Raw genomic sequence first — 17,558 nt, forward strand, 5'->3', positions numbered from 1 at the left:
CTCCCGGAATGCCAGCCAGCGCCCCGCCCTGGCGCCCGCCCCGGGCCGCCGACAGGCCCCGCCTCCCGCGCAGGGCCACTCCAGGCACTTGCGGGTCTGGGGGGGACGCTCCCGGGCGCTCGCCTGCTCGCTCTGGGTGTGGGTCATCCGCAGAACTGGAGACTCGGGGCCATCCGGGGACACGGGCCAGGAACCAGGGAACACCCCCCAAACTCCCCCTTCCCCGCCTCACACACACACACACACACACACACACCCCTTCCTGCGAAGTTCCTGCTGGGATTGGGAACTAGGAGTGTTTTCTAAGAACAAGTGAATCCGCGCCTTGGACATCTGCACATACAGAATGCAGGCGCGCATCCCGCTGGGGCCCTGGGCCTATCCACCAGGCCCTCATCAGTCGACTTTGTCTCTGCCCCTACCCGGGAGAAGGGGCGGCCTCTCTTCCTGCCTGAGAGCTTTGCTTTTCAGTGTTTGAGAATTTAATGAGCATTTGCCCAACGTTCTCATTTACCACGTGAGGAAACTGGGTTCCATAGAGGCTCAGCAACATGTCTGAGCTCACACATCTGGTGGGCAGTAAGTGTGGTAGAATCTCTGAGACCTAATTCTTGGTCCAAAACGCACTCTTGCTCCTCTCCCTAGGGTTCCAGGTATGCTCCTGTAGGTAGAAGGTAAGTGGAGAATCATCCCTCAAATAGGGCAGAGCTCTCTGCTAAAGGGCAAAGAGAAGTCCTGGCTGTTTTCTCTGTGGGGTTTAGGGACAGGAGGCCTATCTGGGAGACACACTCCCACTGGCCACTAAGACCACAATATTGTTATGAACCAACTAAAATGTCTTAATTTTAATTGCTTTTAAAAACAAAAGAAAGGACCTGAGTAAAATAATAATGTTAACAATATCCAGCCTGGATTAGATTCATCTTTATACACAGTTGTGAAAAATAAATGTTAAATATATAAAGGGGGACCCAGGAAAGAGAAATGCCAAGGGCCCAATGGGTGTCATACTGCAGTCCTGCTGCAGGTCTATCATGTCTGGTATCCAGAGACCTATGGATGCTTGTAGCATCTAACCAGACTGGCTTTGCATATCCTCGCCCATGCTTACACCCCTCCCCAGTTCCTGGCCTCTTAGAATGCTATTCCTGATCAGCAGCTCATATCTAGTATTGCCTGGTGGAGTGGTTCCCGCCCCCCCACCCCCACACCCAACCTACCTCTACTTCTTCCCAGACCCTCAGAGCAGCTAGGCCAGAGCAGAAAGCCTGAATGCTCAGAATTTGTGGGGTCTGGAAGCAGAGGAGAAGGCCATTAGATCATTTGAAAGTCTTGGTCCTAACCCTGCTCTCCATTGCCCAGGGTCATGCTTGTTTTTGCTTGCCTGTCCCTGAGGCTCATGGTGGTACGAGGAAAGGCATGGGATTTGCAGGCATGTATGAAAGGCATGGGATTTGGATGCCTGGCTGTGCTCGCACAAACAGTATGATCTTGGTCTCCCTTATAAACTGGTTTCTTTTTTTTTTTTTTTTTAAGATTTATTTATTTGAGAAAAAGAGAAAGAGAGAGAGTGCTCATGAGTGGGAAGAGGGGCAGAGGAAGAGAGAAAATCCTCAAGTAGACTCCTAGATGAGCACAGAGCCTGACTCAGAGCTCGATCCCAGGACCCCAAGATCATGATCTGAACCAAAATCAGACTGGGCTACTTAGCCAACTGAACCACCCAGGTGCTCTTATAAACCTGTTTTTTTTTTTAATCTGGGAGAGGAAGACTTGCTTGATGGGGTATCTATGGAGATTACAGAGAAATTAAAGCTCATGGATACTCAGAAAATGTTACTTCCCTGTTTTTGAAGCCTTCGGGTGCTATGGTGGGGGCTGGGGGGTAGTCCAGTAAAAATACACAAACAACTAGCCACAGATCCCAGCATTATCTGGACGAATTCTCTGACCAGCAGAGGAAACCCTGGATCACAGTTTCTCAGACTTAAACAGGCATCAGAACCACCTGAAGGGTGTGTTAGTACACAGGCTTCTGAGCCAACCCCAGAGTTTCCAGATAGTAGTCTAGGGTGGAGCCCAAGTATTTACATTTTAACAAGTTCCCAAATGACACGGCTGTTGCTGATTGGGACTGCATTCAGAGAATCCTTGGACCAGGAACTGGGGGGTTGGGCCAGCCTCAGAATGTAGCAGAGATACAGACCCCAGATCAGGTAATAGCCATCCTAACATTTAACAAGCTTCCATTTACAAGCACCTAAGGTGTCTCAGCCCTGGACTAGGTCCTTGCCATATCTTCTGCCATTTAATCTATCAGCAGTCTTGGGGAAAATGACAACACTGGATGCTGAAGGGGATGAAGTTAAATGTAATCTTATGTCTGAGTTTTCCTTCTCGGGAACATGACTTTGAGAGAATTTAACTGTATTGTGGAATTAAAGAGTGTGTGTTCCCAATTAGCACAGTGTTTAAATTCTATGATCCCAATTTTGAATCTGTCACATACAGCACTGAAGCAGGTTCAGCAAGTCAGGGGGTGAGTCAAGTGGTCAGAGACAAAACATTGCACCAGATGCAAAGAGGCACTGGGGCAACAGGAACAGCATGGGCTCTGGCACAGACAGGGCCCAGGAGTGCCCTGTGCTTCCCTCACCAGTGACTGTCCTTCATTAGCTTTACAGCTCAGTCCCAAGTCCCCAAGTACACATATAGTTGGGCCTGCACCACCAACCAGGAGCTGGGTCAAAAAAGACAACTGGCCCCTACCATCCATCTTGCAGGATGGGGTTTCTGGAAGACTGTGGAGTAGGTCACAAGTCCACAGGCAGGTAGAAGGATGCTGACTCAGGGAAGAGGCAGAAAGCTGGAGCCACTGTAGTCGGCAGCCACAGCTAAGACTCTGTAAGAGAAACCGCCCTATTGGAGAGTCCAGTACTGGGTCCTCTCCGTCAACATGCTTCAGCCCCAAACACTTTTACTTTGTTCCTAACCATTGGCCTGCCTCAGTCTCTGCCAGTGACCCTTCTGTTCCTGGACCCAGATCAGCTTCGAAGATGTGAAGCCCAGGATTGCTGGAGTCTCCAGTTATGCGCCTGCTGTGGGGCGCTGAGATAGGAAGAGGATGAGCCTTCAGCTTTCTTGGTAAGAAGCTGGCCTGTGTGCACTGCTGTCACCAAATGGGTGACAAATCATAGACATACTAGAAACAGAACTTAAAAGAGCTCCTCAGGCTGGAAAGCCGGGCTGACATCAAATGGTGCTATTCTCTAGGGTGAATGTGAAGTGCTGAATAGAGACCAAATGAACCCCAATATAAGGGCAGTTCTACAGAGAGCTGGTTCAGATGGCCAGGGAGACATAGCTGCTGGTGGTCAGCCATCAGACAGATGTGGCAACATTGGTGTCCCCTCTTGGATGGTCCAGGAAGCTGTGCCCAAGAGAGGGGCTTTCCTGCCCTTACAACCTTGGCTCTGTTATGCCCAACTCTGTAAGTTAGATTTTCATGGGAGCTTGGGACAACCTGACATGTTTTCCTCAGGGACTTCCAAACTGAATTGGGATCCTGAAATAGTGGTTTGTGGGAAGTGCAGAAAGGAATTAAGGAAGGCCCAGGGGGAGCCCACTCTGCTTTCCTCCAAGGGCTATCAGGACAAGTAAGCAGATGACTCTGCTGAGTGCTTAGAACTAGCATAGGAGCCAGGATGGACCCTGATGTAAAGAACTTTGTGACAGTGGCAGATGTAGGACAGTTGGCTGAGAGCATAGAGTCAAGCAGAGGCTGGTAGCACTTGTGAGGAGTTCAGAAAAGCACCTAAGAGAATCCTGAGCCTCCAAGGTTCCAGGATAACTGTCTGTGCAAGGAAAAGGGCATTGAGGCCCTCAGGCTGAGCCACTTGCAAAGGATTCATCCTGCTGCCCACCATTCCTATCCCTTTCTCCCTTTCTCCAGGTGCCGTACCTGCAGGGAAAGAGGTTCCTCTGTTCTAGGCAGCTCAAACACCTGACCTCATCACCTCTTTTGGGAGTGAGTGAACATCAGCACCCCTCACTGGTGAGGAAGCAGTACACCTATGACTTGGGTGCTCAAACTGTCCTACCCTGTGCCACTCTCCTCTTGGCACACTCCCTCTCCTCATTTCCCCATCCTCTTTTTGAACCCTCTTTTATGTGGCTGTCTCTCTAACACCCCTGCCTGTCCCCTCATCTCTTTCTCCACACCTGTCCCCCTGCCAGGAGAGGCAGGCCCTGCAGACGCACTGCCTGGGTGGCCCAGGAGAGAAATTTAGAACAATAACCAACAAAAGATGGACATGCTCTTTGGCTGTGCATGGAAAACTTTCATACAGAACATGTACAAAAGCATGGAGGAAAGATTTACCTCCATTTCTATCTTATCACCTGAGAAAATTGAGGTTCCAAGAGGTAAAGCACCTTGTATGATGGCCCCTGGGGAGGCAGCAGCAGGAACCTGGTGGTCAGGGACAGGTGAAGGCAGAATGGAGTGTGGGGTGTGGCTCAGATCTGGTGACCAAGCAGAGCAGGAGTGAGCCTTGTGATCTGAGGTCTCTGTGAAGCTGTGTAAAAGGGACCCTGAAAGGAGCTAGAGAATCAGTGAGGAAGAGTTCCTGTGCTGGATGGAGTGTCCACAAGCTCTCTTCTGGACCCTGGCCTGCATTTCTTCTGAAGACAGCAGAACCAGTAGGAACATTCTATGAGGATTCCCATGAGGGTATTGGTCTCTGAGGGAGTGACCCCTGCAGGATTTCTTACCTATTGTCCTCCCACAGTGAAAGAAGACCAGACAGAGCCCAGGTAAGGTGGGACATCCCAGGGATCAGCAGAACTGCGATTAGAAACCATCAGCTCTGTTGCCTCTTCCTGAGGACACAGACCTAGAGAAGATGGAGGCAGGATTGGTGCCCAGAGCCCAGGCCTCTGCCCAGGGTTCTCTTATGGCCCACCTTCCTGTGGGGATGGCTAGAAATGGGCCCCACCTTAGCCAGTTGATTTTCTTCTGCCTGGTCTGAGAAGCCAAGCTGACACCACTTCTCTGGATACTGGTGTCTTCTGACCACCCCACAGGGACCCGGCTGCAGTGCACCTTACTGTGCTCTCCTGTCTCCCCACCACATTTGCATGTGGGCTGGATTTGTCTTGTTCTGTATAAGGACGATGGAGGTTCTAGGCTGGGGTAAAGGAAGGAGGCAACAGTGCATATGTAATCCCACTTAGTCCTGAAGTCAGTGAGGGAGGCCAGCTTTTTTTTTTTTTTTTTTCAGTCAACACTTGTAGGGGAATGCTAACCCCTTCCAAAGTGTCTGTGAAGGGCATGACTGTGGCTAGCATGCAGCCTAAGGCAAAGCTGTGAGTCCCCTCCCTTATGGTGGGGAGATGTGAGTGGCAGGAGATCCTGTCCAGATTACCATGTGTACCTGTGTGCAGATGCTGAAAATGGAAAGAAAAGTGGGGAATGAGGTGAGAGTCTAGGTGTGGAGATAGAGCAAGAAGGCCTGGGAGGCCACAGGGAAGGCAGTGACAAGCCAGTGAGTTAGGTGCAGAAGAAAGCAGACTTTTAAATAATCACTTTAGAGGCCTTACAGGAGAGAGATGGCCCATAGTTAGAGCAGAGCTGAGGCAGAGCAGGTGGCTGGGAACAGTGGGACTGGGGTGCATTTTGGAGGCTCATCCAACAGGAAGTGTTGCTAAATTGGGCGTAGGGCTTTGGGGAAGGGAGGATACTGACTTTTTTGCCTGATAAAGTAGAGGAATGATAGTGCTATTCAGTGAGATGAGAGGACCCCTGGGGAAGATACCTTGTGGGTGGGCATGGAGGACAATAATTCAGTCTTGTACATGTGAACTTTGGGGTGATAGTCCCAGGGGTCTAGTCCCAGGGGACTCAGAGGGCATGAGAGCAGGGTGCCTGCCCAACCTGGGGATGGGGAGCTCTCAGTCTGGGCAGGTAGAGTATTGGGGAGCAGGGATCATGCAGGCTAGGTGGCAGGATAGGAGACCTAAGCTGAAGGTGTCCTGTGAGTGCTCACCTGTATCCAGACCCAGCAGAGAGAAGAGAGAGAGAATGACACAACCGCAGCCTCAGGGTCCTCTGGTCCCCACTTGGCCAACACTGGCCCTTGTCCTCTTACTTCATGCTGCTTCCTCACCTCTGGCCATGTCCTTCTTTACTCACAGAATGTCCTTGCCCCACATCCTTCCTAACTCCCCTCGCTCTCATGTACCATGCAAACCCCTTCTCAGTGTCCAGGCTTGATTGCTCAACTCCTGGGAAGTAGCCCATCTGCCTTGGTCCATAGGTGCCTGGGTGCCCTCACCCAGAGCTGACCCACTGCCTCTAGCAGGGTGGGTATCCTGAGTGCAGAGTGGGATTGAGCCATGTACACACTGAGCCACAGAACCTGACACTGCCTTGGTTGCTCCCCAAGGCTGCAGGACTGGTAGATGCTGGTATCAGTCAGGAAGCACTTTTTGCTCCTAGAATTAGCAATCTTGCCTTTAATGAGGTCTTAACCCTGCTACCTGTTGAGACCTCAGTGCTCATAGGTCTTCAGAAATCCTGTTGAGACAAAGTAGATGCCTCTGTGGGCAAAGGGAAGGCAGGTGCCCAGAAGGAAGATGGGGTCACATTAGAGAAACACTGGAAACTCATTTCTCTACAAGAATTTCATACACAAATAGCTGTACAAGCTCCCAATCTGATGAGTCCTGGCACAGAGGTCTGGAGCAGCTGCACCACCCAACTCCCAGGCAAATCTCTGCATGGCCTTACCCTCATCCCCCAGTAGCTGTGTGCAAATTCCAGACCCCCCACTGCACCAGTCATCAGAGACACAGACATATGCAGTGTGCACCTGGGAGCAGGACACACATGCCTCTCCCAAGCCCCTGGTATGCACACTTGGCATTTCCTGGTCTCTAATAACTGACCACTCTGTTTCCATCCTTTTCAGATCTGAATGGAATTTCCCAGCATCCCTGTCTGGAAGGTAGCCTGGAAGCACTGCCCTTGGGGACTTCTCCTCTCCATCCTATGGGTAGTCACCCTTCTGTCACAGAGGGCACTAGTATTTCAAACTCAATTCTGTTGAGGGAAGGAGCAGAGCCTAGTCCCCAGCTCTGTCTTTCCAGTGGTGGGACTGAGGACTTAGGGGCCCTCAGGCAGAAGAACACTTCAGAAAGGACTATCAACTGTGTTCTTCCCAACATAGACATGTCATTGGTTCCCCAGGAAAAGCTGGGCCTCAGCCCTATAGCAGGATCAGGCCATGCTTCCCACAAGGCTCAGAAGTGGAACACTGGAGAAACCCCCCAGGTACAGACCACAGCTCTGGTCCTTTTGCAGAATGCTCACTAGATGCTACTCCCTCCCATAACCTCCCCACCCCCTACAAGAGCCAGGACAGGGCTGACTACAACATAGGCAAAGCTTGGGCATTTTGAGCCTAGAGAAATGGAAAGATTGGGCACTACTATGACCAGCTCAGTGCACTAACAAACTACTCTCCATCTCTGCTCCCAAATCTGAAAAAACCTCAAGTGAGCCTCTGTTCAGCTTCCTGAGGTCATGCATGACTCATGAGGCATGTTCTGACAGGGGCAAATAAGTGTCCACAGAGTCTCTGGCCAATACCATGGATGGTTTATTACAAAGTGAAAGAGAAGAAAAAGAAGTGTAAAGGAAGAAAGGAAGGAAGAACCAGCAGAGCCTTTATTAGAGAACAATGGAAACCTTCTTCTGTCTTTGCTCTTAGAACCCTCAAGCTGGGAGCAGGGCGGGTATGTTTCACAGAGTTTCAGGACCTCCTTTGAACTCTGGGTCCTGCATGCAGCCCCTACATGCACAGTGTCCCCCTCCATCCCTAGGGAAACCACTGGAGGTCAGGACCATGGAGGAGGGGCCACAAGAGAACTGGTCCAAGCCCTGAGTGTGGAGAGTCTCAGAAGCCTGGCCAGGGTTGAAGAAAGGCTTTGGAGGCTGAGCTGGGATATGAAAAGAGTACTGTGCCTCCTCATAGCACACCATCCTATGAAAGACAGGATGTGGGGAGATGAAGTTTACCGAAACCTGTAGAGGGTCAGGACTCTGACCTACAGCCCTTCCTCCCCACCACACATTCCTCTTTGCCTTCATGTCCTCCTGCCTTGTACTTCAAGCACCCCTCACATGCTGAGATGAATTCTGTCCTTGTATGGGACTACCCTCTGTTTGTCCCCATCCAAATCCCCTCAGCTCTGGAGCAGGAGTGGTGTGCTGCTGATAAAGCAAGCTTGTATCACAGCTGGGCACCACTCTTCTCAGTGGGAGGGCACAGCTGACTTTTAGCAATGAGGCAGGACTACAGCAGAGGGTGGACCAAGTGAAGATGGTGTAGGAGAAGGAGCATGCCTTTGAACCAAGGTATGCAGGTAACAAGGAGCCAGTGACTTCAGGATTCTGAAGCAGACTGTGATTGAGGATGGTCTATGTGGGGTTCCTCAGGTGTGGGGTTCCTTAGGTGTGTGGATAAGTTGCCCACTTTGGATGCTGTGTCTGAGGTAGCCTGGGAACCTGCACGGAACAGCTGGAAGCATGGGCTCTGGGCCCAGCCAGAGGCAAGTTACTTGATTCTTCTGTACCTCTTTTCCTTATATGTAAAATGAGGCAGCGATTGCACCTGTCCCACTGGACTACTATTAGCCTGACTGAGCAAGCATGTGTGGACACGTCAGCCAAAGCCTCAGTCCACTGATCTGAGACCTCCTTCCCCTCCCAGGTCCTGGCAGGGGGGAGGATTTGTGAAGAAAGAAGGAATTGCTTTGATACCCAAACTGTTGGCAGCAGTCATCTCTGGGGCTAGGCTTTTCTTTTAAATAGTTTGCGTGGGGGGCACCTGGGTGGCTCAGTGGGTTAAAGCCTCTGCCTTCAGCTCCGGTTATGATCCCAGGGTCCTGGGATGGAGCCCCACATCGGGCTCTCTGCTCAGCAGGGAGCCTGCTTTCCTTGCCCTCTCTCTTTGCCTGCCTCTCTGCCTACTTTTGATCTCTGTCTGTCAAATAAATAAATAAAATCTTTAAAAAAAATAGTATGCATGGTTTGAATTCATTTGATTATTATGGCGCTAATGATAAAGGACACCAATAAGAAGAAGTGGGGCCTTTTGTGTGCAAAGTAGGCACTTGCCTACCAACTCAGATCACTGGGCCCAGGCCCCTCTTACATTGACCCTCCTCCACTTCTTTCTCCCCACAGAGAACTGCCCAGCTGAGTCCTGTCAACCCCCGGAACTGTGAGAGATAATGACAAAAGGTTGTGTGAAGCCCCTAAATTTGGGATACTTCCTGCCTCCTCTTGTTAAAGTGAGGCCCAGTGTCAATACACAAAGTAAGAAACAGCATCTAGCACCTGGCACATGCAGCCACTGGCACATATAGCCACTGGTCAACATCAGCTCCCAAGTTACTGAATCTGCTCCTATTAGTGAGCTGTGACTTACCATCACCAAGTGGCATGATGCTCCAGGAAAGGGTGACATGCACTTGTGGCCCATGTGCTCTGGCACATCATGTAGGCTGTGGCTCAAGAACAGGGGATGTGGGGTTGGAGCATCTCATGGTGGCATCATGGGGAGCGACCTATGTGGGGCTCTGGAGACCTTGAAGAACTAGAGAGAGAGGCATGCTCAGGGCAAGTATAGGACAATGGCAGCAAGGGAAGCAAGGGAAGTAGACCCTATCTGGGAACAGCAGGACCCCTGGAGACAATAGGAAGCCTATCAGATACCTGGCCTCCTGGAAGAGGTAGCAAAGCAGCTGAAAGGGGAGCAGTAGGTAGGGCCCTGTTGCTTACAAGCCTACTTGGGGCTTAGCTGGGCTAGCATGGGGGCCAAGCTGGGCAGAGGAGGGGACAGATGGGCTGGGCCGGAAGGCGCTAAACTCCCGGTCGCCGGGGTGATGCTGCCACTGCCTGGCCTCAAAGAGAGAGCCCAGAATGAGCTTTTGTGTGCAGCAGAAGGTGATGTGTGTTCCCAGGCCTGATGGGGAGAAAGGAATGGAGGGAGGAGATGACTGCAGGAAAGAAAGGGGGCCATAAAACATGGCAAAGATGCCACCTAGTACCCTCACTAGGCAACAAGTAGCTTTTATTCTAGGCTCAGAAGGCCAGGGGGCTGCATGCTTTGAATAAGGGCCTGACCAGGGGCTTTGGGGGCCTGAGAGAAGCTCCCCATTCAAAAGGAGAAGGCTCAGCTTGTGCCTATCCAGATATAGCAGGGCAGTGGGCACGTTTGCAGTTTTAGCAGTGCTGTTCCCATTGTAGAGCCTTCTCCCTCCTACATGAAGCCAAGAGGCCACCCAGCTTTAGTGGGAGGAAGCATAAATCAGAGCCAGAAGCCTAACTTTTCTGAGCTGTAGCTTCATGTCCCATAGTAGGTCTGCCCAGGCTGTGAATTCTGTCTCCTGACCTGGCCGTGAGGGGAGCATCAGTCATATGGAGGTGACCCTGGGGATACCCTGCCTCTGTGCCTGCCCCTGGCCTCATAACACATGTGTTATGGGGGAGGCTGCCCAGGGTAGGTGAGGCCCCTAGCTGACAGGTGCATAGGGCGAGACCAGGTATTCCTTTAAGAAAGGCCCTGGGGCTGGGGAGTCCATGCACTCTGGCCTCCCACCCACATAGACCTACTTTTTGAAAGGAGGGACCAGGGAGCCTGGGAAGAGGGGAACCCCTCAGAAATCTCCAGGATTTTACTCAGGCTTGAGTGAAGGGCTTTTTTTCTGCTGTACTGTGTGGCTGTCCCAGTCCCACCTCTTTTATAAGCTAGGCCAGAAGCTGACCTCAGGCTAAATACTTCCTTGCAAAAAGTTGGCCCTGCCCTGAAGGCCACTCCTGGGAGCCCATGGACAGGGGATGGGCAGGGCAGGGGCCAGAGCAAGGGCAACCCCACAGCACTGCCCACTCACCATACCTTCACTTTCCTTATTGCAATTGCAACTCCACCACAGAGTAGGACCAGAGCACCTCACCCCACTCTGACCCCACAGCCCTTGCCAGCAGCAGGACAGACACTGGGTCTCTGTGCCTGGCAGCCAGATCAAGGCTGCTCTCAGCAACGGGGTGCACAGGGAGAAATCTGCTCATAATTCAGGCCAGGCTGGCTGCTGGCCACTACAATTGTGTACTTGTGTGAGACGCCTTTACAGAGGGGGAATGTGTGTGTGTGTGTGTGTGTGTGTGTGTGAGAGAGAGAGAATCATTCCTGCTTACACATGAGACAGCTGAGCTCAAGCAGAACAAAAAGATTGAATGAGGCCCATCACCCTCATTCACCATCAGGGGATTTTTTGAGAGCCTTGGTGACTCATGCTTCCATGCAAAGAAGAAAACAGAAGAGATTTGAAAGTTTCTGTGCCATGTGCATTTGTGTCTTTGTGAATCAATTCTCTCACACAGAAAACAATCTGAATTTTTTTTTTTAAAGGCAGTTTAGCAGCAGTTTGGGCTGTGTTCACAAGAATATTTCAGTTTCCAAGAAAAAACTATCCAGGTGATCATGCCATGGGGTGTGCAGGATGTCCTGCCTGTGTGGGTATGTATAGGACCCAGCTGGTGACACTGGGGAGCAGGGCCAGCTCTGTTGGCCTTCTAGCATCTGCTCTCCTCAGTGTCCAGACCCACAGAGTAGGCACTTCACGTACTTCAGTAGCCCATTTCATGGATGAGGTAAGCGAGTCTCAGAAGTCATGAGTTCCCAATGTTATCCCCTATAATGAGGGAGTGGCAGAGTCAATATTGGATCCCAGGTGTGGCTGACTTTCTACTGCATGAAGAGGGAATGGGAGGTATGTCCTAAAACCACTGGGATCATGAGGGGGATCACTGGGGATGCAGCTAAGTCACAAGGGCATGACCGGTCTTCAGTGTGCCTGGGGTGTGTGGGGGGTGTAGCTGGGGCTGAGCTGCCAAAAGAAAGGTCCATGGAAGGTCCTTTTACTCTCAGCCCTGGGAATGTCTGCCAGATAGAACAGAGAGGTGGCAGGACTGGGACCTTGAGAAAAAGTTCCAGCTTCTGTAGGCATCGGGTTTCTCACTGGGGTCCTGAGGCTATAGGCCTCCCATGTGGCCTTCGAACATCCATCTGTGTGGAGGGTGCTTGTATGAAAGCATGAGGGAATGAATAAGAAATAGGGTATCCTGGGCTGCTTGGCTTCATCGCTGCCCCATTACTGTGTCTTGGTGGTTGTCCAGAGAGTGCTGGCTGACCAGATGTTGAAATCCACACAGCCATGAAGTGTAGCTCTGGGACATCTCCAACCAGAGTCAGGCAGACATAGAATGACACTAATGTGTACTACAGTGTGTTCCCCACAGTTGGTCATTGCCTGGAAACAAGGTGACAGCAATGGGCACTGTCTCGGAGTACTGCTGGTCCTGCACAGATACAGGGAGGGACAGAAAGGATTCTTCTCCAGTCCCTCAACAGTCGGAACTCAACTTCTCCCAAAGCAGGATGACCTAAGCCGCCTGCCCACCAAAAGCTCCAGGCTAAGTGAATTTCTGCTAAAGTGTCAGCAAGTGGCCTCAAAGCCCCACTCCTACGTACTTCTTCCTCCTCCTATGAACAGCTATATTCTTCTGGAAGCAGTCTCCATATCTTTCCAGGCATGCTGATTCCAGTGGGACCTGGCCTGGTCATCAATTCCTGCTGCTTCTGGTTCCTTGACTATAGAGAGTCGATCATTTCTTTGATACCACCCCAAACTTTGTGTACCTGCCCTGGAGCCTTCTATGAACAAGCAATGCCACGGACTTACAAGGCACAAGGAATGTGTGGTGGGGGTTAGCCCTACACCAACAGACTCTTGAGGACACTGATCCAGTCTGAGAGGATGTCATGTAGGTGCTGCACCAGCTATTCCCTCTCAGAAAGGACGGAGGATATCCTTAATATAGGATGGTCAGGGGAGGAGGCAGCCAGCAGGATAGCAGTGACCCAGCTGAAACACACGGATCTGTCTTCATTGTGCAGGGCACTCCTCCAGGGCAACTTGGCCTGGCTTAGAGAAGTTGCCTATCTCCCTTACCTAAGGGAAGATGCTGGGTAAAGGTGGTTAGCTCTAAGCAACCTTCCCCTTCCCAGTAGGAGGAGGCTGGGCAGTGGAGTCATCCCTTCAGCACTGGGACCCTTCAGTGTAAGTTGGTTTCCTCCAGCTGGAGTCTTTGAGTGGACTGGTCAGAGCCATAGCCTGCTGAAGGGGCAGAACAGGAATGAACATGAAGGCATTTGGACGGACATACACCCCAAACCAGGATGCTTTGGAAGTAAAAGGAACATTGTAAGTTATTACACTATTACATTTGATTAAGACATCAACCAGGAGGAGTATGCTGGGAAAACAGGGCACGTGGTCCACTAGTTAGATTCCCTCTTAGCACCTATTAACTTTTAGTTCATAATCTCAGCAGTGATATATGACATGTAACTTTTCAACAAGAGCAGAATTCTTCCCCCTCCCACTCTTCTATGAGGTCTTATGCTCCCTTCCTTTCCCTCACTACAGAAAACTTCTCCGAGGTTTTGGAGTGTGTTCTTGGAACCAGGTGTCTTGTTTTTCATGTGAGTATATTTTGATAGTACACAAATTCTACTGTGCTTTCGTTGCTGTGTTTCTTGGTGTCTACCTTCCGCACTATGCTTTGGGCCTAGCCAAGTGGCCCTGGGTGCCCTCTGGAGTGGTATCTAGGAAAAACCTTCCTGGACTTTCCCTCCCTCACACACTCAACAATACTTAGACACCAGATGTGTGAAGTTTACCCCACCAGCATGTGTCTCGCAGTTTAAGCCAATTCTGACGGAATCTGCCCGGGACTCCATCCCAGTAGCATAAGACAGCACTTCCCACTTTAGAGGAAAATGGCAAGCCCAGGTATGTCCCCACTTCTTCTGACCCCCTGGCTATGAATCAGGATTCCTACAGCTACCTCCTTGCAGTGGATAATTGGCAAGAATGGCCACGGAACTCAGGAAAACAATGTGCTTACAGGTTTATTGCAAAGGATATGATAAAGAATACAGATGAACTGTCAGATGAAATGGTACATAGGGTGATGTCTGGGGAAGGAGAGCAGAGCTTCCATGCTCTCTGGGTGCACTGTCTTCACATGTTCACCAACCCACAAGCTCTGAATCCTGTACTTTTGGGATTTGCATGGAGGTATGACTGGTTATTAACTCTATTTCCAGGGCACCTGGGTGGCTCAGTGGTTTAAGCCGCTGCCTTCGGCTCAGGTCATGATCTCAGGGTCCTGGGATCGAGTCCCGCATCGGGCTCTCTGCTCAGCAGGGGGCCTGCTTCCCTCTCTCTCTCTCTCTCTCTCTCTCTGCCTGCCTCTCCGTCTACTTGTGATCTCTCTCTGTCAAATAAATAAATAAAATCTTAAAAAAAAAAAAACCTCTATTTCCAGCCCCTCTCCAATCTCTAGAGAATAGCAGGTGGGGCTGAAATTTCCAAGCTTCTTGTCATGGCTTGGTCTTTCTGGTGTCCAGCCTCTATCCAGAAGCCCACTGAGAGTCTCCTCAGAACAAAAAACACCCCCACCACCCAGGAAATTCCAAGGGATTTAGGAGCTCTATGTCAGACACTCCTATCAGGATATTGCAAAGGTCTTAGGAGTTCGGTGTTAGGAACCGGGGACAGAGACCACAAGTGTGTCTCCCACACTTCCTCATCCTGGCCCCAGGAATGGGAGTCAGGGAAACCAGTCTCCTCCCAAGTGAAGGAGGCTGACTGCTCTTCCTAATTTTTGTCACTAGCTCCTTCCTTTTGACAAATGTATCATGGGAAGGAAGAAGCTGAGGTGGACCCGGACTGGTCAGCTACTCTCTGTCAGCTTGGCCTCTGTCCCACACCAATGGTCTTGACCTATGCCACCTGCAACCTCTTCTGCAGGCCTTCAGCCCACAGGTGGGACTCCTACTTCCCAGCCAGGTGCGTCAGGCCAGGAGCATAAGGCCTGCTTCTCCTGAGTTGCCCTAGCCCCCAACTGAGCTCAGCACAGCCTGCAGAGGGGTGACATTGTTCCCCTACAATGAGCTGTGCATCAGAGAGGGAAGGCTGGACAGGGGAAGGAGAAAAGGGGAGATGACTGGGACCTCTAACCTCCTCACTGCCTATTGAATGGGTGGGTCTCTTAACTGCCATCACTTTCCATGTCCACACACTGGGGATAGAGATGCTCTTTCTGCAACTGCTATGGCCCTTGAAGAGATGGTTTATCTGGTGCAGAGCCTGGCAGAGCCCTCTGGCAGCCTTCCCAGCCTCTCCCTTGGCACAGATGCCAAGGCTGGGCAGTGGGAGCCAGGGCACCAGGGTTAGGCCCTCAGTGATACTCTAGAGTCTGATCCAGTCATCAGGAGCTGCTGGTGGGGTCAGCCTCTGCCACCTTGAACTGTCCAGCCATTTGATGGAAACCATCGTTCTAGGTGCCAAGGCTGGTCCTACATGTGGAGAAAGGCTCCCATTCTGTGGCATAGAACTGGCTGCTTCTGTGTGGCATTCCTGAGAGCTGAGATGCATAGAGACCCTCAGATCATGGCTAAAGTCAGACGGAGCTGTTGGTGCCTGGGAAGAGAGACCAGTGGGTAAAGGAGGGAGGGCTCGTGACTCTCTAACAGTCACGAGACATCATGTGTGAGGTTTGGGAAGTGGAAATAAAGCAGCGCCATGTTGTTTTCACTCAGGAGGTTGGTGAAGGGTTTCACAGTGCTCCCCAGCTGGCTTACCTTGTTGGTGTGAGCAGCAGCCTGGCCACAGCACTGCTAGCCCCTGCTGGGCCCTCCCTCACCTTTGCCCAGAAGCATGTTCAGTCCCTGAAGAAGGGTGACAGCTTTAACTGCAAGATCCCATCTTCTAGTTGGAGGCTTTGGTTTAAGCTAGTCCTGGGGATTCTGGTGGATCCCTTCCCTTCCTGCTTTCCCCCTACACATCTATTTCCTTTTTCCCCACTGACCTCAAGCCCCAGCCTAATGGGCAAAGACAAGAGATTTACACATGCTGATGATGCATCTCTACAACCATGAAGGATCAAACACCTAAAATAAAGCTCTGATCATGTCACCTCAAGAGGTCTGCCCACTCTGCTTTGAGTAACATCTATCACTTAATGAGCTCACCCATCCACTCCCCCACACAAAGCCCCAACAGGTTCCAATTTCAGAGGTCAAGAAGTCCCAGTCTTGCCTTCTGAAATGAGCTGGGCTCAGCTGGCCACACACTCTTCCCTGGGACAGCCCTGCCTTGGTTTGCAAGCAGTGTAGGTGTATGCATACCCATTGTCCTCTCCCAGCCATCCTGCATCATTCCCAGACCCTTCAGCCTTCCAAACATGCATGAGTTCCCTCCAGCCCCCTTGCTGATTTAGCTGGTGGCTACGAGAACAGAATCCAGTCCCTTGGGAACAAATGGTGCAGGGAATCCACCTTGAGCAGAAACCACACATCTATAAGACAGCCCCTTTAGACATTGTCTCCAGCCACTCAGGCAGAAGGTGTTTCAAGCCCAGACTATATTTTACCTTGTGGGCAAGGCTTCATATTTCAGACCATATCAGCACAGAAGTCAACACTTTGAAATCCACAGAGCATTTATTTATCTATTTTTTTAACTTTTTTTTTAATTTTATTTTTTATAAACATATAATGTATTTTTATCCCCAGGGGTACAGGTCTGTGAATCGCCAGATTTACACACTTCACAGCACTCACCATAGCACATACCCTCCCCAATGTCCATAACCCCACCCCACCTCTCCCAAACCCCCTCCCCCCATCGACCCTCAGTTTGTTTTGTGAGATTAAGAGTCACTTATGGTTTGTCTCCCTCAGAATCCCATCTTGTTTCACTTACTCTTCTCCTACCCCCTTAAGCCCCCATGTTGCATCTCCTCTCCCTCACATCAGGGAGATCATATGATAGTTGTCTTTCTCCGATTGACTTATTTCGCTAAGCATGATACCCTCTAGTTCCATCCACGTCGTTGCAAATGGCAAGATTTCATTTCTTTTGATGGCTGCATAGTATTCCATTGTGTATATATACCACCTCTTCTTTATACATTCGTCTGTTGATGGACATCTAGGTTCTTTCCATAGTTTGGCTATTGTAGACATTGCTGCTATAAACATTCGGGTGCACGTGCCCCTTCGGATCACTACATTTGTATCTTTAGGGTAAATACCCAGCAGTGCAATTGCTGGGTCGTAGGATAGTTCTATTTTCAACATTTTGAGGAACCTCCATGCTGTTTTCCAGAGTGGTTGCACCAACTTGCATTCCCACCAACAGTGTAGGAGGGTTCCCCTTTCTCCGCATCCTCGCCAGCATCTGTCATTTCCTGACTTGTTAATTTTAGCCATTCTGACTGGTGTGAGGTGATATCTCATGGTGGTTTTGATTTGTATTTCCCTGATGCCGAGTGATATGGAGCACTTTTTCATGTGTCTGTTGGCCATCTGGATGTCTTCTTTGCAGAAATGTCTGTTCATGTCCTCTGCCCATTTCTT

This window comes from Lutra lutra, chromosome 3 (genome assembly GCF_902655055.1).
Source record: "Lutra lutra chromosome 3, mLutLut1.2, whole genome shotgun sequence".
Classification (NCBI taxonomy): Eukaryota; Metazoa; Chordata; class Mammalia; order Carnivora; family Mustelidae; genus Lutra; species Lutra lutra.